The following is an 8,930-nucleotide window of genomic DNA, read 5'->3' as shown; positions in this document are numbered from 1 at the left end:
ACTCAGAAATACACCTGCCTCTGCCTCCCAAGTGCTGGGATTAAAGGCATGCACCACCACTGCCTGGCAATAGCATACTTCTTAAAGTTATTATGAGACTACAGTACAACGGAAGAGACTACGTAGAACACTGTACAGGATATGCCCAAAAATGTCAGTTGCAGTCATTGTTAATAATATCATAAACATGACATGCCACTAAGAAGGCTAAGGTCATCTTTCTGCCCTGGGCCGTATGAGTGTGGCACCTGCCGTGGCTGAGAGCCATCCCGTATCCCCTGAGTAACACTAGCAGTAAAGCTCTGCCGTGGCTTACATTCCCTACACTACGTCAGATGAACAAGAAAAATGTCTAGTTTAGCTCCTCTCAATCCCAGCTCCTTTGGCGTGTGTGTGTGTGTGTGTGTGTGTGTGTGTGTGTGTTGTGTTGTAATATTTCAAGTTCATTTCAGAAGCAGTAATAGCAAGGAACCAAACCAACCAACCAACCAACCAAAACCAACTTCATTGCTGCTACTGAGCTTCCTAAGGATTTTTACATCTGGTTGTAGGAAACAGTTCACTAGAGCTGGGAAGGCCAAGAGTAACTCTCTTTATGGAGAGTGGAAGTTTAAAAGAATTATATACAAACCTGTATCAGGAGCAATAGAAACCTAGGGGAGAGATAGACTTTATGTGATTCAAATCCATATCCTGCATGGAACACTATACTATATTTTTAATCCTTTCTTCTACTCTCCTGATAGAATGTAAACTGTCCTGGGGCAATACTGAGATCTGGGGACCTGGAGCTTAGACGCCAGGGTACATACATATTCCTCTGCTAACAGTTGCTCCCGTGCCAGTGTCGGGTTTGGGCTAGGTTAGGTGAATCTATCTCCCATCCTGGCCGTGCTGGCAAGGGTAAGACCTTACAGGGCTCCTCTCTTGCTTTGGAGAGACCATTAAATAAGACAGGGAAGGATGAGGATGACACTGAGGAAAGAAAAGGCAGGGTCCTGAGCCAGAAACATAGAGGTCAGAGCCTCTCAAGAGATCAGGAGGCGAAGGAGGGCCCAGGAGGGAAGGGACAGTAGTGAAGTCCGATGATAACTAACACGGGGAGAGGTAGCTCTAGGGTTTCTGCAAGAAGTCGGTTCCTCAATATTCCCAACCCAAAGGAACAGAAACTCTAGAAGCGTCCAGACTAAGTTCACTCATCCCAGGCGTGCATTTCAGAGCACTGACCTATCCCTCACCCTCTGCAGGGTAAAGGCTACTCAAAACTGCGGTCTGAGAAACTGTCTGTACATAGGGCCTGAGCCGGCAAGGGCTGAGTTCTACTCAGTCATACTGCCCTCAGCAAGGCTCAGGGGACACAGCAGAAGAGCAGGTAGACAGACTGAAAGAGCCAGAAGGGGTGGTGGGGTGGGGAAAGCTGTGAAATGTCACCGTCTAGGCACGGCACACCCTTTGTCATCGTGAGCTCTCTCTCCACTTCTCAGGACTGCACCAGGTTTGTGGAAGAGTCACCCACCAGCAGCCAAGCAAGAGGAGGGACTCTGGGGGCCTTCCCCACTCTCACACATACAACACCCACTCAACTGCTGAACTACTTCCTAGGGATAGATTCAGGAAAGGGGGGAGTGTGACTTCAGTGTACCCCCCGGTGACCTCACCACTGGTCACAAAGATGGCCCTGGATAAACCAAGTGGACCACGTAACAAAGTCCCGAGTCAGGAATCTGAGAAAGGGACAAGTAGAAGGGACCAAAGGGTAGGACAGTAAGGATGTGGGAGAGAGCGAGCAGAAAGAACTACATACACGCATGAGGCTGTCACGGAGCTAACTTAGTAAAGAACGCAGTCTGAGGAAGTCATCGGACTACCGGGTGAGCTACTTGGAGACTTCTCCATGGCTTCAGCCTGCCACGCTAAGCTTTTCACACCACTTTATTTCCCGTAAAGTCAGCGGCTAAAAAGAGTCTGGGGAATGTTTGTTTAGATTAGCATCTGTGTGCACCTAATAGGCACTAGGGTCATAACACTGCCGAAGAGAAAAACATCATTTTCAAGGAGCCAGTGTGGATTCAAGGGACTATTTTTGGTTTCAATATTCCATGTACAACTGGAGCAATCAATCTTGAAGGTGACTCACTACAACTAATGTAATATTTCCTCCTATGGGTGAGGTGCTGCCTCTTACTTTCAGAGAAAATTGCTACCTTTGTTCCTTCATGTTGTGCTTTGGGCTGTACTGTGGGTTGCTGGCTTCTTGGTCCTCTCGGGGAAGCCTACTGAACTCTCATTTCTAAGCCAGGGCAACTGAAGAGATCCAGACAACGGGCATAGCTCTGCTCCCCACTCTCTGCTTGCTATTGCTACAAAGTTAGCTCTCAGACTCGATAAATCAGATCTCCAGTAGAATCTGGTTGTGTTGTCTTCATTTCACATCTGAGAGAACTGGCGATTTTCCCAAATTCCTAAGTAGGAGTGACTCACACCTACAAAGGACATCTCCAAACATTGAGTAGATGCCAGCATACTCTGCTACTGAGAGTACAGATCCCCTTGTCTTCTATACCCTGCCTTAAAGTCTGTGCATTATCTAGTTCAGCGTTGTATTCCCAGATTGGCCGGTTATTCTGACAACAGACACGTGAATAAACCACAGATGCAGTTGCAGATGATGCTGTTGGTACCACCCAGTCACGGGATGAGTGAGCGCTCGGCTGCCGAGACTGTATTTCCACACCTAGTTTTCTGATACAAAGAGTCTGAACAGAAAAGGTCTTTCTTTCTCTCACCACCTTCTCGCTCTCCACCCCTGGCTCGGCCTAACCTAGGCGCAGCATTGTGTCCTTCTACCAAATTTATAACCTTGAAACTTGTGTGCGGTATCGGGGCAGCAATCGAAACCCTAGGCATTTCTGCCAGATAAGAAACCTGAGAAACAAGCACAGCAGTCACCGTGAGGGCTTCCTTTCTTTTCACCCTTGACCTCTTTTGGAGACTTAAGGGCAAAGGAAACAAGCTAAGAAATGTGCACAGCCTATAGTCAGGGCCACCCATCCAAAGACACATTAAATATTAACTACGTCTCAGAAACTAGCCAAGCCTTGCAAGAGAGTAAATAAGAGGCCCGCAGAGCCCTGGCATCTGGAGCAGTGGGTGGAGAGGAGAGGAGGGCCGGAGTGCCAGTCTAGGCTGTGTGAATCAGACCTCCTCACCATCCTCTCCTATGAGCACGCCTTCTAATCTCCTAAGGACTCATCCCAGAGTCACGGAGGAACACTGCTTTTACGTTAGGGGCTCCGCTGACTCAGAATGAGCCCTGGCTGCTGAACACCCAGAAAACCTAACAAAAGCTCCAAAAGACTAAAATCTGTACCATTTGTACAGTGTTAGTCTCTCTTTTACTGGTGCTTTTGTGGGTGGGACTTGGTAGAAATACCCTCTGCATAGCAGAGCCCTGTTAAACATTGCAGGGGACTCCTGTAGCCCCTATTGCTGATGAGTTTGTCATCCATGATAGCAAGTGGAGTGGACTGGCCCTATGGAGTAGCGCAAGGATAACAGTTAAAGCTCCAGCATTCAGGCCCAGAAGCTCCATATAGTCATCAAGGGCCACATGCCGATGCCTTCTCGTGTTCCTCTTTCTCTGCAGAGGGCCAGGGGGTAAAGTTAGCTGCTGTGTGCTGACCCCCGTGCTGATGACAGGGAGCTTGCTTGCTCCCTTGACTGCACTTGTGTGGCAGCTTCCTTCGGCAGGTGCTCCCGCTGCACTCTTGTGTCCTCGGGGACATCTGAAGAAACGCAGAGCTGAACCCCCACCAGAGTCTGCTCTCCTATGGCTTCTGCCGCATCATTCTGGCCTGAGCCCCCGTTGGCACTCTGGCCAGGCTTGGTATGTTGAGATGAAATAAAATGTGGGTGAGGCCCAGGGTGGCCGGGTAACTTTGTTCTTTTTAGTGTCTACATCTATTAACAGGTAAAGTGAGAGCTTTAACTAGGAGACCCTAAGTAAACTTGATCGGGGGGGAGGGGGGTGGAATATGTGTGGGTTTTCCAAAGATAAAAATGCTAGCTAGAGTTGGAGTTTCCTCCACATTTCCTCAATTCTCCTTGCAAATTATCTAGCTCAGTTCAGACTTTACATATCTGCACAGAGTGCGCCATTATCAACTAACACACACACTGCACCCCTTATTTAAATAAAGATAGACACTGAGCCATGGAGAATTTCCCTTTACAAACGGAATGGAAAACTAAGGAACCTGGTTCACCCGCATGACCCTCCCTTCCATTTGACTCCCTGTGCTTCAATTATCCAGTCACCCATTCCCTCTCAAAATCACTACTTCATCTTAATGCTAGGAGATGGAAAGTTCCAAATTCTAGACAGGGTTTTTTGTCATTGTTTGTTTGTTTTGAGACAGGTCTTTCCAGGTAGGATAGGCTAGCCTGGAACTTGCTGTATTGCCCAGCAGCCCGGCTTCAAAATTTCTATCCTTCACCCTCAGCCTTCTGAGTACTATGATTATGGGTGGATACCACCATGCCTGGCTCTGGCTCCTGTTTGTACATTATGATTATGTAAGTTAAACAAAGAAACAGAAAAGATGTCCCCCCGCCCCCCAGTCCTCCATAAAAAATATTCCAATTCTGGAAAATCTCAGGCTGGCTGAGAGACTTGACTAACAGAGATGAAAACCCCAGGTCCGGTGTAAAAGGTCAGGCGCTCTTGTGACACTCCCCAGCACAGCCCTGTACCTTTGCCTTCCCTAAAAATCTTTTCCCTTGCTGCAGAATAAGCAGGAGTTGGTTAGTGATTGACTCACCTTCTCTGGTTTGGGGTCTGAAGACAAGAAAGTAACGCCCTTCTATTCCAGAGGGCAGAGATGGAGACAGCTTGCCTCTCAGGCGGCGTCTCCTACTGGTTTCTTCTTTTGACCTCCTCCTGACTTACCTAGACAGGTAAATGCTTCATCCGCGCTGAGCTGCATGGACACACCCTGCTGCTGACTCTAAGCCAATCCTAGCTTCCCTCCCTACTCCTCATTCCAGCTGTTCAGTCAGGGAGGACTCAGGAGGAGCATGAGCAGGGAGGTGCTTCTTTGTCTTGGCCAATCACCTCCTGCCCCCGCCTCCCTACCCACGCCCCTCTTTACTTAGAGCCAATGGAACTGCTAAAAAGAAAGGGTTGGAGTAGTAGAATGCTGGAGTTGGTTTGAGCTGAGTGGAAGGAGAGTAAAGAGAGTTTGGCACAGTGGAGGCAGGTCAATGGAACTTGAAAGGAACGCTCCAGTCCGGCTGGGCACTATGGGTCCGCTGAGAACCGGATTTCTTGTTTAGATTAGCCTACCTCCATTTGAAGCTGAAAATATTCTCCGGACCATCAGTGACAGTTTCATATCCAGAAGAGGTTCAGGGATCTCAAGGTTAGGGATGTAGCTGAATCACCCAGTTCCCAGAGCGTGTTGACAACCATCCTGGCCTTTTTGTTTCTGGGGAAATAAAACTAACTTCTCTCCCTTCTATAGGAGGTAATTTCCAGATTTTGTTTTTTTTTTTCCCAAACTAGATCAGCCAGAAGGGAGCACTTAAACTCTGGTCATTTGGGTTTCTGGTTCCTTTTGGCCGCTTAGAGAAGGCGGTAATAGATATTAAATAAAAATAAAGTCAGTTGCCAACTAGTCTAGCAAGTACTTCTTTTGTGGGGAAATGTCTGGCGCTTAAGGAGAGTAGGTCAGGGATCCTCCCTCCCGCTTCCCGGAAGAAATCACCCTCCAGGCACAGAGGCCACTCGCCAGGCAGCTGTCCTGCTATCTCCCTGAATATAAGCCATCCCCCAGTAACTATCAACTTTGAAAGGTACTTGCCAGCAGCAAAAAGAAAAGAAAAATTAGAAAAAGCAACCAAACCAAAAAACCTCATGCAAGAATCATTCAGTTTAAGACCCTGCTGTATGCTGGTTATAACGTTAAGCATTTCTATGTCTTATTTAACTTTTGCTCCAACTTAGAAGCATTGCCATTCTTACTATCCACACTTCACAGAGAGGTTAAATGACATGCCTGATATTACTCAAGTGAGTAGTAGAGCAGATATTTTAATTCAGATTGTCCACTCCCAGCTTGCTTCATAGTTACTGTTCCCGATTCTGTGGTTGGATGCTCTGGTGAAAGCAATGCAAGGGAGAAAGGACTTGTTTGGGTTTTCAGTTCCACAGTACATCATGCTGGGAGGTCCTGGTGGTAGACGCTCTGGCCAGCTGCTCGCACTGTATGCGTAGTCAGGAAGCAGAGATGGCTAGTGGCCAACTTACTTCCTCCTTTTTATTCAATCATCCAGGGCCCCATCCATGGAACTGTCCTGCTGGAATTTAGTATTTGGGTGGGTTGGTGGGGGGCTCAACTCAATGACCTAGTCCACAGGCATGACCAGAAGTGTGTTATTCTCTAGATCCTGATTCAAGAAGCAAGACTATCACTCTGTAGTGACAATTTCATGATTAGTGAAATGTAAGTTTTAAGTACACTTAATGTAGACACATCAAGAATAGCTGGCATGGCATTTTGGCAGGGAACTGGTTTTTAGAATTCCTAATTTTGAGATTTTCTGGCCATCTTTTCCTCATAAGCCGGTACCCCAGAGTGATATTATCTTTGATGTCTTCTAACGTTTTGTTTTTTTTTTCCCTCAAATCCCCAGTTATATTGGTTCAGGACGCAAAGCCTTATCAAATGAACATTCTGGGGCTTGAGAATATCTCGTTTTCTGTTGGTGGGCTCAGCCATGGTCACACAGAAGAAATCAAAGATAATATCTTTCAGTCTTAGAGTGGTCCCATCTTTTCTCTGTGACTGTAGGTGGGAGGGAAATAGCTACATTTTCCTGGGACTAAGACGAGGAAGGAAACCTGAGAAAGCAGAGACAACCCAGTATTCTATCACCATCATGTGGGTCACAGGTGACTGAGGTCTTCAGGAGTATGATCTCTGCTTCTAATACATCCTCTAAATACATGTGATGTCACAATACTAAGAAAAGAGGAAGGGGATCCCCACATCAACTCACTGCAACTGGGGCTATTCTTATGGCTGGGGTCACTGGATTTGATCCAGGTTTATATAGGTGAGTGATTTAAACATTTACTTAAAATAGAGGCAAAACTTCAACGAATCTCTAAAAAGACTGAAGACCTTTTCAACTTCCAATAAAATTACAATAGTCAGGAGGGCCCCTTATCTTTTCCCAGGTAAGTGACCTACATTAAATAATTCTTTGGCTTTCTCTTTCACCCTAGACATTTTTCTCGGGAAACGTTTCAGCTACTCAGGCACAGCTCTGCCATCTACCACTCAGTCACAAAACATTAGCATTCCAGCGGAAGTTACACATAAGCCTTGGCTCCTCTCCCCATTCCTCAAAGCACATATGTATCCTGGTTTAAACAAACCACTATCTTAAGTTGAATGCTTCCTGCCTTTCATTTCCTTGCTTTCCCTGGAATTGAGCATGGTTTTCTTTGCTTCATTTTTTTTGTTTGGAAAAATACGAACTTTTGAGGTTCCAAGTGAATTACGAAGGTGGCCTGGCCTACAGACAAGGGAAGACTTCCCAAGTCAGGAATAAGGCTTGATGGTCGAGGCAGGTCCTTTGTTTGGGGAGAGATATAGCTGATAGTTGGAAGTGGATTTTTGTTTGCTGATCTGATTCTGACAGCCAGTGACAGATGAGCTTCCATGACTCCTCTGTTTTCACAGTCCTTGTTCCTGCTGGCACGCTGTTAGGGTATGGCTGTTCAAGTTAAAGGCTAGTTTACTGTTTTTCCTCAGTGAGTGAGGCAGTCACTTAAGTGACCCATATAGGGCAGGTGTGCCTGAACACACATCCACACTCATTCTAAATCAAAATAAATAACAGTGGCTCCTTAGGGTACCTTACAAAGTCAGACTGCAAAACAACTATCCATCTAAACTCTTCATGCTTGACAGACATCACACTGACCAGGCCCTTCCTTTTCTCTTAAAGGAAACATGTTTTCTTTACCCTCAGGAAACACTTGGTGCCCTCTCTCTTCATGCTAATTATGTACTAGGGCTCTGAGTGCGGTGGCCACTAAAATACTGGCAGACAGGAAAGTTCTACAGTCCTAGGAGAGGCCGGGAGACGAAGTGCTGATTTTCAATAAAGCATAGTTAGGAATGGATTCAAGAGAGTAATTGTAATTTGGCTACAAACCACTAGAATTTCATCAAAGTGTATGAGTCTGAAGCCAAAATGTGAATGGAAACTAAGCCATATACTAAAATAGACTTTAGTTTCAAAACTATGTAATTGCTAAGTAGTTTTCAGGAGGGGTTCTTCCCTATCTCTTTTTGGAAGTTTCTCTAGCCCACCTGCTGTGGAAATCTGGAGTTTACCTTTATAGGTTGGGTTTGGGTATCTTTTCTCTACCGAGCAAGACAGCAGCTTTGCCTTTTAGACACTACTCTGTTCCCATCACATCTGTGCCTTCCCCCGCCCCTTCCATTCACCCCCCCCCCCATCTCTGTCTCTATCTCTTTGTCTCTCTTACACAAATGCTGACAGTTAGGTTATTAGAATATGGTCACTCTTCCTTTGCTATGCATCTTTGCACCCTTCACTCCCATCGTGTAAATTCCCCCTCAGTACACTAACACATACCTCATGCTATCTCTCAATTTCATCCTGAAGACAGATTTCCTCCAGACTTCAGCCCTGCAGCAGGTGGGGCCGACTGTTCTGTGAGCTGCTCAATGGCTCTCATTTTGGTATCTTCATCAGTAACTGGGATAAATCCCTTTTCTGTTGGGTTATCTGGAGTGCAGACCTTCTTTCTTGTGTTAGCTCTCTTCTTTTGGCAGAGCAGTCTCTACTAATTTCCTAAAGGCAGATGCTTAAACTCCTGTGTTTGACTGAGG

General features: G+C 46.2%; 2 protein-coding genes across 9 annotated transcripts in view; one reads left to right on the top strand and one right to left on the bottom strand.

Moving 5' to 3' along the window:
* Nucleotides 1-5,023, bottom strand: part of CUNH1orf116 (chromosome unknown C1orf116 homolog) — a 13,797-nt gene extending 8,774 nt beyond the window's left edge. The window contains exon 1 of the mRNA XM_031381549.1: nt 4,821-5,023. The gene's annotated coding sequence lies outside the window, so the exon portion shown is untranslated. The remainder of the gene's footprint in view (nt 1-4,820) is intronic.
* Nucleotides 4,852-8,930, top strand: part of Pfkfb2 (6-phosphofructo-2-kinase/fructose-2,6-biphosphatase 2) — a 40,791-nt gene continuing 36,712 nt past the window's right edge. For 3 of the 8 annotated variants that reach the window (XM_031381538.1, XM_031381371.1, XM_031381475.1), the window contains exon 1: nt 7,041-7,116. The gene's annotated coding sequence lies outside the window, so the exon portion shown is untranslated. Of the gene's footprint in view, nt 4,957-7,040; nt 7,117-7,178; nt 7,241-8,930 lie in introns of those variants that run through there. The other 5 variants (XM_031381399.1, XM_031381389.1, XM_031381505.1 and 2 more) reach the window with 5 other exon arrangements.

Source organism: Mastomys coucha, unplaced genomic scaffold (assembly GCF_008632895.1).
Source record: "Mastomys coucha isolate ucsf_1 unplaced genomic scaffold, UCSF_Mcou_1 pScaffold1, whole genome shotgun sequence".
Classification (NCBI taxonomy): Eukaryota; Metazoa; Chordata; class Mammalia; order Rodentia; family Muridae; genus Mastomys; species Mastomys coucha.
Note: the sequence above shows the minus strand (reverse complement) of the source record. Positions and strands in the feature narration are given on the sequence as shown.